Source organism: Nannobrachium achirus (genome assembly GCF_963921795.1).
Source record: "Nannobrachium achirus genome assembly, chromosome: 8".
NCBI lineage: Eukaryota > Metazoa > Chordata > Actinopteri > Myctophiformes > Myctophidae > Nannobrachium > Nannobrachium achirus.
Window position 1 is genome coordinate 58565475 of NC_137817.1, and position 16217 is coordinate 58581691.

Sequence of the window (16217 nt, forward strand, 5' to 3'; positions counted from 1 at the left end):
GAGCTGCCGCCAACGTGACATAATGAGACATGGTAGCGGTGGACTTTAGCTACAATAACATTGCGTCCAGCCGTGTGTAATTCTGAATCGTGGAGCAGAGTAGAAAGATGGAGACGAGATTAATGCATCTCTCTGTCAACAAAACTGTGTGTCGTTTATAATTTCCACAGCTTGTATTTTCTCAGACCGCAGCGCTATACTGTATCAAAAGAGCTATGTTGCCGATCAAGTCGTCGCTGGTGCGTGACAATAAAAAACTTTTCCCCCATTGCTACTTCTCTGCCTGAGACCACACTCCGCGGCAGGCAGTGAGTGAAAGAGTGGCTGCCGCTGGTGCTTCTTGCACTTGGCTTGCTCCAAGTCCACCAAGTAGAATAACAACACGTTGCCGTATTTTCTCTCAAAGTGGTTAACTTCAAAATAAGAGCTTCCTGTATTATGATCAAGGCAACATTCAAGTCACGTTAACTGGTTTTATTTTGAAGTTTACTTACAAGTAGTAGGAAGTATGGACTCAATTGGAAGTACATGACACCAGTCCAGCGCTATGGTCCAGCGATATACCGCACCGGTGCCACACCGCAGTATTAACTGGTAAAATAATATATTTTCGACTCAAACAATTGGCGTCGATTCCGGGGGCTTAAAACGACTTGTCGATTCGTCGATTTTTAGAAGACAGGCCAAGGCCAATGTTGTCTCCATATATGGGCATTCCCATATGAAGTCCTGTTAGATATGGGCTTAATAATGATGACATCAGGGATCTCCATATATGGGCTTAAAAGGGATTCTGTTATGTGAAAGTCCTATGACGTCTATGACATCTGACAAGGTCACACTCTTACTCTGAGTGAGGGTAGTGTAGGCCGAAAAAGGCACTTGTATCAGATTCCAAAATGCTCAAAATACCCCCCAAAAAAAATCGCACCTGTGCGAAGTGAGCGGTGCAAAGGCGATTTTCATTATGTATGATCATTACTAGTGTAATGAAAAAATAAATATAGATTTTCATATATGCAGGATTATATTTTACCGGCCAATCAATTAATTTATCGGCCATATTATAATGAACGTCACATACGTGTTTGCAGATGAGATACTGTATATAGTTAGGCTATTATTTTGTTAACTCAGGAACAGATTGCAATTGTATCTGTGATAAAGAGGAAAGCCCAGCGCTAACATAAAATGGTGTAATTATCATCATCACATCCATGCGATCAGAACGTTCTTGCTTGTATAATATCCATGTGACAATGATTCCACAGAGTTCTGGTCCCTTTTTTATTATCGTCTACTGGGTCCAGCTTGGTCTAGATTACCTCGGAAGAACCCCAGTTCTGTTCGGATCATAACACTAAACCCACGCTGTATAGCGCTGATTGTTACAAGATGCTGGAACTGTCAGCTGTGAAACTTGATGTGTGCTTCTCCGTATGGCCGTGTCGTGTGTGTATCTAAAATAGCAGACATACAAGCTCACAGCGGGGCGCGTTACGACGGGGTGTGAGCTTGAAGCTCTGATATTTTCAATGCGCGTAACCATCGTATGACGAATATAGACTGATCTAATGCGCGCAGCATGAAGCAGCAGCATCGGCGGTGAGCTCCGCTGTCGTCAGACTCACCGAACATGATACAAATTTAAAATTATGATAGGTTTTAATGGTTGTAGCTTTACTACTTTAGCCAAATAATTATGTGAATAATAAAATTAAATGGTAAAATAGCCTAAGAGGCATTTTCCCAGCCGGCCACGGTGGCCGGTGGACTTTATAATTACCGGCCAATTAAACATTTAACCGGTCAATGGCCGGTAAATACCGGCTAACGGAATCTCTGATCATGGTCGTTAGCTGTGTAGTATGAACTGTATAGAGAGGGAAGACAGCCTGCACAAATGCAACCGAACTTGTTTGTGTGTTACGTCAGACCAGAACTCCTGGTCAGTATATATAAGGTGTGAGAATGTAGACTTTTTCACTCAAAAGACAGGTACATACTATAGAGGGAGTGCGATGAAGAGAATAGATTTTGCCCTCTGACTTTGGGCTGGTGTTGACTGGGTGTAGCCTGGGATCTGAAACAGCGACCATAACCTGCAAGTGTAATGTAGTGTGGTCGCTGTCTTGGATCCCAGGCTACACCCAGCCAACACCAGCTTGAAGTTCGGTTTGAAGTTCAGGAAACGTCCAGGATATACAGGATCTATTCATCATCACTGTTTCTATGCTCTCCCTTATACTGTTGGCACACACAGTCTCCAGTGCCATAACACTTGCAGAGAGGAGTGCAAAACAGGTGATTGTTGAGCAGCTGCACTGTCCCTTGCAACCTGCTTTGCAGACACATTTGATGAGCTCAAGTACTGCCTTTAGAACAGGTAGGGAAAGACTCCTGACTGGATACCCTCCTCTCTCTGAATTCCATCAATTCTCTTCAATTGGTGGAAGCTCAGGGCTCAGGGCAATTGGACATCTGTGTAATGTGACCAAACACAATATGTCTCGCAAGGCACCATTAACAGCAGAGGCAAGGACCTGATTAGGAATAAGAGTATTAGCCTCTTCATGTGTGCACCTCCTCAAAATGTCCCTTGATGAAGGTATCATATATGACAACGAGCATGAAAGAACTGTCCCTTGAGAAATGATCAAGTAGTCCCTGGCCTAACACACAGGTCAACTTCTCCTTGGTTGATCAAGCAGTCAAGAGTTCCTTGATGGACATAGTATTGTATTGTATTAGATGAATATCACTAATAAGCGATAAAATAACCACACTTTTAGACTGACTGTGGATAATTTCACAGGTTATAAATGACAGGCAGCTAATACAAGTTTAAAATACAAATGAACGGACTTTGAAAAACTAAAATATTCATCTTCTGGCCTCTTCTCGCCTCTCTGGAGGCCTCTCTGGAGGTAAATAAGGTCCAATTGACCAAACTGAAAGACCATTGAATTTGAATTTCAAAATTGTATTAGATGAATATCACTCATGAGCGGAGAAAATATCCTCACTTTTAGACAGACTGAGGATAGTTTCACAGGTAATACAAGTTTAAAATACAAATGAACAGCCTTTGAAAAAAAGACCTATGATGTCACTAATGATGATGACATTAGTTAGTTAGACCAATGAAACACTTCGATTCTGTTGATTTGTCCATGATGTCATCGGCACAGAGGAACCCGATTGGTTCACCCTGATTAGAACACGTTTAGGCCGGAGAAAATACGTCATAAAAAACGATGTCATAGACACGGAGGCACCCGATTGGTTCACCCTTTAGGCCGGAGAAAATAAACATGGTGTCCAATCAAATGCTTACTTGATAATGAATTGACCAAACTGAAAGACCATTGAATTTGAATTTCAAAATTGTATTAGATGAATATCACTCATAAGCGGAGAAAATATCCACACTTTTAGACAGACTGTGGATAATTTCACAGGTTATAGATGACAGGCAGCTAATACAAGTTTAAAATACAAATGAACAGCCTTTGAAAAACCTCTTAGGTCTTGGTCTTGGCCTTAAAGGGATATTCCACTTTCAACAGGGAGCAGTGGTAGGGCCTCTCTCCACATACAAACCCATTGTAACTTCAAACTCCATTTTAACCATGATAGATTCATTAAAAACACCCATTATTTTTTTTCTGGTGACTCATCTTACCTTCCTAATACGTGAGCAGGCCGTGTTTTTTCGATAACTTTTTCATTTATTTTTAATAATTATTTGGGAAAATGGAAAAAATTAAATATAAAAAAATAATTATTAAAAATAAATGAAAAAAGTTATCGAAAAAACACAGCCTGCTCACATATTAGGAGGGTAGTATGAGTCACCAAAATAATGGGTGTTTTTCATGGTTAAAATGAAGTTTGAAGTTACAATGTGTGTGTGTGGGGAGAGGCCCTGGGCCGGGAGGGCCTGGTAACATTTACATCAAATATCGAAATATTCAATCAAGCTAATTAAAAACTGTTCAGGGTGTTCACAAAAGCCTGATTAGATGATTAAAAGACCAAAGGTTTTTTTGAAAGTGAAATATCCCTTTAAGCTCTAGACTCTTCTTATTTTGGAAAAGATAAGTATCCACACGCTTCCCCTCTGCTCCAAGGCTCACCATGGTCACCCTTTCCTTTGGTTTTCTTCTCCCCCACAGACAGATCCACTATGGGTAGACAGATCTACTATGGGTAAACAGGACACCCCCACATAGAGTGCCTGATTAATCGTGGACCACGGGTGTCCCTGCCCTGATCTCAGTCCTGGCACTTGTCTATTGCTTTCCCTTTTGACTGGATCTTATGTTATGTTTACTATATACCATCTATTGTGATGTAGACATGACATCATGTACATGATTGAATATAATTGGTTTATATTGATGATGTATATTGTGAATGTTAACCTAGTGATTGGGAATGCTAACTTGTCGATGCTGATAAATGCTGACTTGGTGATTGTGAATACTAAACTGCTAGTGTTGAATTTGGCTAATTTATGGTTAGAACAGCTAGCTATTGATTGATCATGGAAACACACACACACACACACACACACACACACACACACACACACACACACACACACACACACACACACACACACACACACACACACACATATTATGTGTAATAACCAGTAAGACTCCCTAATCGGGAGATAAGCGACCGTCAGGTGACATGTATACACAAAGAGGGCTGTAAGTGCCATTGGTTCCTGGGTGTAGGGGGACGTGTAGACATAGTGTGTACCGATTTGTGTGATTTTAGGGCAAAATCTGTAGGAGCAATGTCCAAAAATGTGTTTTGCAAGAATCGGCCTCATGGTGGCGCTAGAAGAGGGGCATGTGAGAAATGAGGGGTGGGGTCTCCGCGTTGCCTTGGCGGACGAATAGGTACCGGCCCCGGCTCTCCCGGACGCTCCTAGCCCGAGTTACGGCATTTTATGTGAGCTGCAGTGGAGGGGGTCCTCAACTGGGGGCGCCACCACTTTTGCATCCGTTCTGGAGCACCAGGAGTCGGTGGTCCCCGGGAATTCCCCGTGAGCAGCCCCGTTGGGGTGGTCATTTGGTAATTTTTGCACATTTGGTCATTTTTTACATCTGGGGGTCCCCCAGGGACCTGGGGGTCCCTGGAGCTCCGGGGGTCCTTGGAGGTTGTAGTTTGGCAGGCAAGGAGCGTGTGTGCAAAATTTGGCATGGATCGGGGCAACGGTTGCGGAGATATGAGCAGGGCAAGAGTGTGACGTGTGAGGTGTGACAGACAGAGGGACTGACTGACAGTTTGTGCAGGGTTTGATAGTAAATGCGACCTAACGGTCGCAATAAAGATATTATTTAATATCTTCAATTTAAAAGGGAAAAGCATTTATGATTATTTAAAGAAAAGGCTTGAAAATCGAAGTCCACAATATATCATACTCCCTAAATATTTTTGCCCTGCTCACTTCGCACGGGTGCGATTTTTTTTAATGACTGATCCATATACCTAAAGACATCTCGACCCTCAACATAGCCAGCCATCATCGTTATGATGCTTTTGTTGAATGCATATTGAAGATCTGACAGCTTCAGCATGCTTGGTGTCTTTTTCATGTTCTGAAGAACACCCATGGCATCAACTATAAGAACTTTGACAGAATAATCTTCCTCCATCAGATCATGCCATGGGACACCTGGAAGATCTTCCTACAGGGGTCTGAAAATGTGAACCCTGTCATTTTCTGATAGTTTGGTCCCAATAGAAGCCAATCAGCCAAAAAAATCTATTTTAGCAAAAAGATCCTATTGGAATACATAGCCGAATAGGGCCAAAACTGAAGTGACCCGCCCCCAGGAAATGAGGGAGGGGTCTGAAAATTTGAACCCCATTATTTTCTGATAGTTTGGTCCCTATAGAAGCCAAAACAGCAAACAAATCAATTTTAGCAAAAAATATCCTATGGGGAAATTGGGAATACATAGCCGAATAGGGCCAAAACTGAAGTGACCCGCCCCCAGGAAATGAGGGAGGGGTCTGAAAATTTGACACCGACATTTTCTGATAGGTTGGTCCCTATAGAAGCCAAAACAGCAAACAAATCAATATTATCAAAAAAATATATGGAAAATTGGGGATACATAGCCGAATAGGGCCCAAACTGAAGTGACCCGCCCCCAGGAAATGAGGGAGGGTTCTGAAAATTTGACCCCCAATCAATTTTAGCACAAAAATCCTACGGGAGCTGTTTTTTGGACATAACATACCACACTATGATGCAGAAATACTGTTACATGTAGAAGTCTGGAATTCAAAATGTACTTGAGTAAAAGTAATCCAAGTATTGCCATGGTATCAAAATGTACTTAAAGTACAAAAGTAAAAGTACTCATTATGCAGAATCCCATTTCAAGTTTTCAAATGTAGCCTACACAAATCATTTGAAAATGGTAGATCTACAAGCTGGCAAAGTGTTGCATCACAACATATTGTGAGCTTGTAGATCTGCTATTTTCAAATGGCCAAAATGTAGGCTGTGTAGCCTATGGAATAATGAAGTAATTGAAGTAAGTGAAGTAATTAATGTATGTTTTTATAAGTTTTTATAAATGTATGTATAATTATCTAAATCTACAAAAGCAACTAGTAGCCTAACTAAAGTTTCAAATAACTGTAGTGGAGTAAAAGTACAATATATGGATCCAAGATGTAGTGGAGTAGAAGTAAAAGTATATTGGAAAATTAAAAATAACCCAAAGGTGTACAGTACTTAAATACAGTACTTGAGTAAATGTGCTTAGTTACTTTACACCACTGTTGGCAATGGTTAAAAAAGTAAAAAGGTTTATATCAGCAAAATGGTTCAGAAATGCTTGCTTGCTTTAGCTCTATCTCTATGATTAACTGCTTTTAAGACCCATTTACTTGTGAACTTGTAGATATATACTTTCACTTGTTTTATCAGAATACCAGGGTTGAAGTGCCATCATGTACCTTTCTTAGTTCCCACAGCCCATATGGGTGTAAAGGACAGCAGACAAAATAGATACTGCATGTACAGTTATAGGCTACACATACATTATTGTCACTGTGTATTGTTTATTGGCCTTTCACTTTCAGCATTACCACAGGTTATACAATTATTATTAAAACACTGCATTATTTGGCCGTTACACTTAATGTTACTACCTATACAGTAGCATTTACTGCCTATTGAGCAATGAAATGCACATTTCTAAAATATAATATAACCCAAGTGTGTCCACTTCTCAGATCAATATACTTATTTCCCATTCATTAGCTAACAAGCCAAATTTCTTATTGCATGCACATTTTGACATGCAGTCATGTTCATACTCCCCTTGTTGGTGAGAGCTGTACGCTAACTTATACGATTTATGGATTGTGTAGTTGCCTGTGGGTTGTGTAGTTATCATTTATGTTGTTCTGTAAAAGTTGTGGTATTAAGAGCTTGTGTATTTGTATGTGCCTCGACCGGATGAGTCGGTAGAGTATCTGCGCGCGCGCTGGTTGTGGGGGCTGGTCTGGGCTAAGATGCCAGGTCTGAATTTTAGTCCCAATCCGTCCCTGCGTGGCTGTCCCCCCTTCTCAAAATATGTTGTGCCAGGGGCCTAGACCCCCTAGATTATTCCAGATTTTATTTTGTATTTAAAAAATAAAATAGATTTACAAGCTCATAGCTTGTACTGTAGATCAGCTATTTTCAAATAGTTTAACATGGGTTTAAACTGTTTTTGCTTTATTTAATAGTCTATGAAATCATTAGCTGGGAGTGGGGACCCATTTATTTAAGGAACCAAAGACCATTCGTGTATTTATGAATTATGTATTTTATAATATTTTACTTTACATGTTTAGGTTGTCTTTTTCTTGGGTTGCTGTTGAATGCAATTATTCCTGAGTTAAATTGTCCCAATGTAAATCTTATCCACACTCTGGTAAGGACTGGCATATCTGAAATAATAAAACAGAGAGAGTGTAAGAGAGACTGGTGGACATACTGTAGGATACTGAATACTGGCTAGCTCTGCTGCTGTTATTTTGTTCTCCATTGGGGTATTTGGGGATCCAACAGTATGAGGAAAATGAGAGGGTAGGCCTACCTGCTGCAGACAGAGGCAAGGCCTACCTGCTGAAGACAGAGGCTAGGCCTACCTGCTGAAGACAAAGGGTAGGCCTACCTGCTGCAGACAGAGGCTAGGCCTACCTGCTGCAGACAGAGGGTAGGGTAGTTCTATGGCACCTTTGTTGCTGACATCAGTCATCATGTCCATTACACACCATGCAAAGTGCATGACACCAATTCTACTTTTCTTTGTTAACTAAGTTTTCAGTTTCGGCATCTTTGGGCAAATCTACCGCAGATTATCTGCGACCGTGTTACAACTACTTGGCCGCCTTGTCGTCAGTTTCATCCCAGCCAGCATCCACATCTATACTATAATTTTGCGAATGTCTGAGTGAGTGTCTGTCTGAGTGTCTGAGTGTCTGTCACAGCGTTTCTCCTCAGTGGCTGGAGCAATTGATCTGAAATCGCATCACCATAAGCATATGAACACACCTGACATAACTGTGAAGCCCGTTTGTCACTTTCACAAATCATATGCTGTATATTAGCATTTTTATGGTGTATCTACTATCTATTCTGCATCTAGCTTGAGGCACATCTATTCTGCATCTAGCATGAGGCAAAATGTTTAACCAGCTCTGTGTGTGTGTGTGTGTGTGTGTGTGTGTGTGTGTGTGTGTGTGTGTGTGTGTGTGTGTGTGTGTGTGTGTGTGTGTGTGTGCAGGCAGGCGGGTGTGTGTGCAGGCGGGTGGGCGGGCAGGCTGGGGGGGGGGGGGGGGGGGGGACAGTATCTCTGTCAGCCATTAAACAAAACGGGTTTCTTACATTGATGCTCCTACAGTACATCATGCAAGCACCAGTTAAAGTTACTTTCCATCCCTCATATACTGTGTGCACAGTGCACATCCCATAACCCACACACTGCACATCATTTTGGAGCTCATATCTTTGAACGGGTAAGGGCTAGTGTAGGCTAAACAAGCGTGGGAGGAGTGTTCAAGTGTGAGGGACAACTATAGCCTGAGTGAGCGGAAATGAACGCACACAGCTGATATACCAATGAAACTTGGGATTTACAGAGATATGTAAATATAATCAATAACACATTCACACTGTGATCACTTTCGGAAATGCTGGACAGTTATGTGTCCGGCCAGAGGTTGTGCCGGACGGAGGATAGCTGGGTCAAAAACCGGACTGTCCGGACCAATGGCCACCCTATAGAAGGAGTGCCAAAAACCCCAGTATTTTTTGCATACAGGCACAAACTATCATTGCACCCTCTTCAAATCAGTTTTGTTATAGAAAATAGAGTTCTTAAATTGTGCCCGAACCCGACCATACCCGAACCCGACCCGACATTTAGGGTAGGGTAGGGCCTAAAATATATGCTAATTAGTCGGGCCGGGTAGGGCCTCGGGCTCAATGAAAAAAAGAAAAGATATTGTTTTATTATTGTATTACTATTACTCTGTGATAGAGTTCTCAAATTCTTTCCAAACTCGACCATACCCGACCCGACCCGATGTTTTCGGGCCGGGTAGGGCCTAAAATGTATGCTAACTAGTCTGGCCGAGTAGGGCCTCGGACCGGCCCAGTTAGGGCCGGGCCTTAATTTTCAGGCCCGTTCTCTGATATAAAATAAAGGGGAAATTAACAGTTTTTGGAAAGGTTTTCAGATATCCTATGGTTCACGCCGTACGCTGTAACAGTTGGATTTGTGCAATGTGACAAACCATTAATGAGTGTCCTGAATTAGTCATTGTAAATTATGTTCTGTTTGATTTAATGTTGTACTTTGAATTGTTTTGTTGCTATGCAAACACATTAATTATCATTATCATTATTTCCTACAGTGTGAATCATGGAGGAGAACACTGGATTGAACACTGGATTAATCCTCAACTCCATAAAAGATGTGAGTGTCTGTCTGTCTGTCTGTCTGTCTGTCTGTCTGTCTGTCTGTCTGTCTGTCTGTCTGTCTGTCTGTCTGTCTGTCTGTCTGACAGAATCACACACTGACACATTATACATTGTTTTATACTCTGTTGGCCCCTCCCTCCCTGGATGCTTCCAGTGAATTCAGGTGGTTTCTCTGCTCTTGGCCTGGGGCCTGTTTCACAAAACCTAGATAGCAGATTAAGCAGACAACGCAGTTGCCTTGGGGCCCAAAGTCATTTGTGGCCCACCCAGGGACATGCACTTGTGCAGGGAATGTTACTGAGGCAGGATCTGACATTTCTAAAAGGGCCTTTTGGTGAAAATATCGGAAATAGCAGACCTCCAAGCTTGGAGGTCGGCTATTTTCGGTGCTTGATTCCACACTGAACTAAACATAATCAAGTCATTACTGGAGATTTGGCATATGGCATGGGTTTCTACACAGAGAGGGCAATTCTTTCAACATAAGATGCTGCATTCAAGTTCAGGACAGTTTGGATAAGGCAATTCTCTGCCTTCAGGCATGGCATGGAAAGGAGGCATTTGTATTTCTTTCAGCACAGTAAAAAACGCATTCATGGTCTGGAGAAGGCACTTTTTACAGACTGATAACTGTACTGTATGTTTGCACGTGCCTAGGCCCATCCGTGCCGTCGGTAAAATAATTACTGAATACTAATAATAACTTGGAGGAAGTCAGAAGGGTACAATTTCAAAATAAAACACGTGTTGAATTATCACAAATATTTAACAGTATAGATTAAAAAATAATAATAATAAAAGGGTGACCATCCCGCGTCGGGGCACACTGTCGCCTTGTTACGCAGCTGCATCAATATGATCACAAACCAAAGGGTTTTTCAAACTTTTATTTTTCAAAGCATGCAATTTGATATAATTTAGGAAACATAGCCTATTGGTTTAATCTTAACCACTTCTTAAACCCTCTATAATTAGTAAAATGCAACTTACAACTGTAGCCTACTTGTTACGCTCTTTTATCACCTTACAGTATGATAAAGTGTGTTCTGAGCTTGTAGATTGGCTACTGTTTCATTACATATTATGCTTACAGTGAGTATGAAGAATTATGTTAGACTAATTATATGTATTTATATGACAATTTAATTTTGAAGTTTCAGTTAATTGCAATGGTTAGTAAATCTAACCTATATTTTGGGAGTAGTTACACATTCAGTTTATCCACTATTATAGTCTCAGTTGTATTAAGCATCAGGATTTATTTCATAAACGTACTTCCACGTATTAAAGAGCTTCCTCTCCATTTCAGGAACAGTAAATCTGTGCTCGACCTCTTGGTCTTTTAAAGGAAGACGTGAACACACATTCAGACTGGCTTGACCATCCTGGCTCGACAAAGTCGCTACTTCTCAGCAGTGTTGATTATCATATTTTAGTCATCTGAAAAGTTTTTGTTTTAGTCTAGTTTTAAACATCATGAGGATTTTAGTCGACTAAATCTCTCTTTGTGGATAAAACATTTTTTGCTGGCCTTTTTGGCATCGTAATGGCTGATTTTACACTTGGTTGCATGCTGAAAATAGCTGATCTACAATCCACAACGTGTCGCACTGCGAAGCGTTGTGAGCTTGTAGATCGGCTATTTTCAGTGCGCAACCAAAGATAGAATTACCTTTTTATCTCTTCTCCGCTAGTCCCTCCCTAACATTTTAGTCTAGTTTATATACAGTACGTTGATTAAATTGTCAATATATTTAGTCTTAGTTTTAGTCATCGTAGACTAGTGTTATTTAGTTTTTATTCAGTTTTCGTCAGTAAAAAAAGGAAGTCAATAAACATTTTTCGTTATAGTTTTTTGTCAACAAAATCAACAATTAATGTTATGACACAAAGAAACAAGAGAGAATATCGGTACCATTATCAGGACAGATTGAAAATAACTTTTATACTTTTATACTAGTGGCATTTAACCACTTGAATCCCAGCATCCATATTCTGGGGGGAAACATGGGCCAAAAATAACCTCCATAATCTCCGAGCTCACGTGTCACAATGTATTGCATTGTCAGCTTGTAGATCTGCTATTTTTGGCAAAGATATTTGGTGTAGATGGAAAAAGAATGCACCAAGTACAGAGCAACTCAGATCAGTTTTACTAAGTCTAGACTAGAGGGTCTAAGAGGTTAAATTGAAGTGATAATGATGAATGCATTGGTAAATTGGTTGATAAATTAGATTTGTCAGAATGACAGGGAAGATTATGGCTATGTCAGTGTCTACGTCTACACCAATGGTTCTCCACCTTTTCTGGGAGCAAAATACTCATACTTGAACTGGTGACCCCCTAAAATACTGATATTTGACCTGGGGATCCCCCACCCTGACAACCCCGACCCCGATGAAAATAGCCGATCTGCAAGCTGCATAATGCCTCGTGCTGCAATGCTTTTATTTTTTATTTTGTTATCATCTGGGGACCCCCAGATGATGTCCCGACCCCCAGTTTGGGAACTACTGCTCTATAGTACGTATTGTTATTGTGTCACGTAAGACTTTACAAACATTACTTTTACAAGAACTTCCAGGAAGTATACAGTGGTTCTATAGGGTCCATATTGTCTGTCTATAGCATAGACTGTATAAAAGATATGGACAAAGCGAAGCCATTGGTTTCTATGCAGCGCAAATGACACAATATGGGTCCTTGGCATGGGTGTTGCCATCATAGATTGAAATGCAACCAGAGGAGGCTATTGGCTGCCAACGGTCACGTGCAACCAGGGATACATGGGAGAATGTGGTCGGAGCCTCCCGAAATACAGCACACGAAGAAGAACACAGCCGGCTGGTATCAGTTTAGTTGGCCACGCCCCCCGCAACTTTATCATCAACTTTAACATAAATGGGACCTTATTTTCACAAAACGCATATCATCGTGATTGAAAGGCAATTTTTAACTAGCGATAGGAACCATAAAGTATTCATGAAAATGTTAATTAAGGTTAGAACACGAAAGGGGAAAATGAATGGGATCCAATGGAGAACAATTCTTTTTGCAACCGGCCAGGGGGAAAACAGCGCAACTAGCGGCCAATCATAGGAAGTTTTAGTTCCGTATTGGGCTCATTTTAAATCGGCGGAACTCTCCCCCTGGTCTATAGCAGGGATACTCAACTTAAGATGGCTCAGGGGCCACTCAGCAAAATACCAAAAGTCAAAGGGCCGCAAGCTAAAAATGATGGTCCCATTTTGGACGTTTACAATGATTTTGTAACACACTTCATGAGAAGTTTAATAATTAAGGAAATGCACAGAAAACAGCCACATTTCCATCTATATAAGCCAGGCCAAACCTCAATGAACCAAAAGATTGTCATGGATGGAATGATGAAATTATCAAATTTGATCAAATTAGGCTTTATTCACAAAATGTGAAGTGAAAACGAACAGATCTGGTTCAATCTTTTTGTAACCCTAACCCTTGGAAATAAATAACACTGAGAAGGACCAGACTAATATCCACAACAGCGTCTGGGTATGCAAGGCTAGTGAACTTTGGCAATGTAAAGGTATGTTTTCTCCTGCCAATAAAGCTCCTTTGAATTGAATTGAAAATAGTAACAGTCAGAGTGCAACAATTCAAATCAATGACTCAAATGATATCCTAGAAATTAAATTAAGTTTTTCTGCTTTGTAACAAATAAAATAAATTATAAAATAGAATACAAATCTTGCTTTAAAACAAGACAAAAAGTCTCTTAGGGTTTTTTGAGAGAAAATGACATCATCTGACTTCAGCTGTAGCCATGGCCTGACAGGCTGTTATTGATCCAGACCTGTAAATAGACGTTTATTGTCATACCTCCAGACAAGGTCCCCCTATGGGATAACAGCGCCATCTGGCGATGCAACAGAGTAAAACTCATCTACTCCCGTACGAAAAATGTCATTTGTCGGAAGGGCTGTCAATCACAAACGAGGGCACCGCCCCCGAGTGTATATAAGCCCTGTGGGCTATCATAACTTCCTCTTCCGCACCTCTGCGCTACAGCAACTAGAGTATTGCGAACTCAGCCAAAAAGTTTTAATTCTGTAAAGTATAGCCTAAAGCGACGGCTAGGAAGTCGGCCACTGGCCTTTATAGATTATCTCCCGTACGTTAGAAAACTACTTCTATTTTCTTCCTACAGTTCGGTGTTCTTCGCCTCGCTTTGAGTCTTTTGCTTCTTCTCTGTACGTTCTGCCACGTGTTTCCCTGCCCTAGCTTAGCTTCGGTTAGCTTCGGTTAGCTCACGATGGCGGCTCGTCGGCCCACAGTTAGCAGCCTGCTAGCCAGGGTACCGAAGAAGTGCGGCCTTCCCAGCTGCAAAGGCCTCATCGCCAATGAAGATACTCATCCGTTCTGCATTGTCTGCATGGGGGTAGGACACGCCTTGGCCTCTCTGTCCCCTCCGGCCCCGGCCACGGGGGTGAACTGTACTGACTGCCTCCAGTATGATGTTCCAGCCCTCGAGGCCCGCTGTGAGATCGCTGGCGCTGGTTACGGCCTTCACACCACGGTCTCCGCCGGTTCCCTCCCAGACACCTCTCCTCGTGTGCCGGACAGCGCTGTACGCCACAGCGCTGCTTCTCGCCACGTGGTTAGGCCTCCAGCGGCCTCGCCCTCAGCTAGCTTCGGTAGCCCCGAGGCTAGCGGGTCTGCTGCCCCTGCTATCCCTGCTGTTTCTCCGACGGGCTCGACTGGTGCCGTGCCCAAGAAGAGAACATGCAAGACCGCCCACGTTGTTCCACCGCCAGCTACAACTTGGGCCGTCCCCCCTAAAGAATTCCACCCCCTTGTCGTCGGAGATATTCCGCTCTCTTTCTCCGTCCCCCAGCTCCGGGCTATGCGGCCACCTAGCCCCGTCTCCTGGCATGCTAGCGACGGAGACGAACCGGAGCAAGGTGACTACGACATGGACGAGGTGGATACGGAGGGTGAGTACTCGGAGGAAGACGAGTCCACGCTCCCCTCCGGCCAGGGCGGAGGCGCGGCCAGGGTGGTTCCTCGTGCTGAGGCTTCCACTTCCGCCGTGTCCTCCCCAACCCCTTCTGCCTCTCTCCCCCCTTCCATGCCGGCTGGGGCGAGAGGGGCAGCGGCACAAGACCCAGACTCCATCCCCATGGACGAGCTCTCGGTGCTGGAACGTGCTACCATCCGTTGCGGCCAGGAGCTGCCGCTCGGAGACGCGCCACTCGGACCACGGGCTAGAGTTCCCCTCCTAGGCCAGGATGTGGAAGCTTCCCCCCCGCCACGAATGGAAAAGCTCCCAATGGTCCCAGGCTTTGCAGAGGCCCTGCATTCAACCTGGGCCACACACAAGGACCCCCCCAAGCTCCCCTTCTTGGTCGATTGCCGCGACGCAGAGAAGGAGGGAATCCCCTTGTGCCCTCCGATGGACAAACTGATGGCTCAGTCCCTCGTCGGGAGCATCAAGCCAGGCCATGAGCGGACCGGTCCTGGAGGCCGTGGTCCCTTCAACTTGTCCGTGGGGAAGAAGCCTCCTGGGTTTGCCGTTCCTTACGATGACAAGCAGTCGTCCAGGGTCAGGAACTCGTACAGATCCTCCGCGCTGGCAGCGCGGACGATGAACGCCACCCAGCTGCTGCTCTCCTCCACCAGGCTCCTCCTTAGCGAGATGCGGGAGGTGCCTGACGAAACGGTGGAGGAGATGGACAAGTCACTTCGCATGCTGATGGACCTGAATGTCCACGCCATCGAGTGGCTTGGACACGGTATGGATTATTGCATCCAGGCGGAACGTGCCAGGTGGCTTGATAAGGTGAAGTGCCCTGGCACATCCGGAGAGGAGACCGAGAAGGTCCTGCAGGACCTCACCGGCCACCCTACCTCCCTCATGGGCGGCGGACTGGATCTTCTCCGCCAGGAGGTGGCGGATAAGAAGATCACTCTGGAACTCCTGGAGGCCACGACGGACCCCCAGGTACCCAGAAAGGAAAAGAGACAGGGACGGAGCAAGGCCCCTGGTCAGGCTGACAGGGGGCGCTCTTCTTCCAAGCAGGGGAAACAAAACAATCCCCCTAGGACCCCCTCTTCTTCCTCCGCGGGACCCCCTCGCACTGCAGCGGGGGCTCAGGCCCGCTCTCAATCCCGCCACCCTCCCAAGCACGGGATACCGGCCAGCTCCCACAAAGCCCGTGGGAA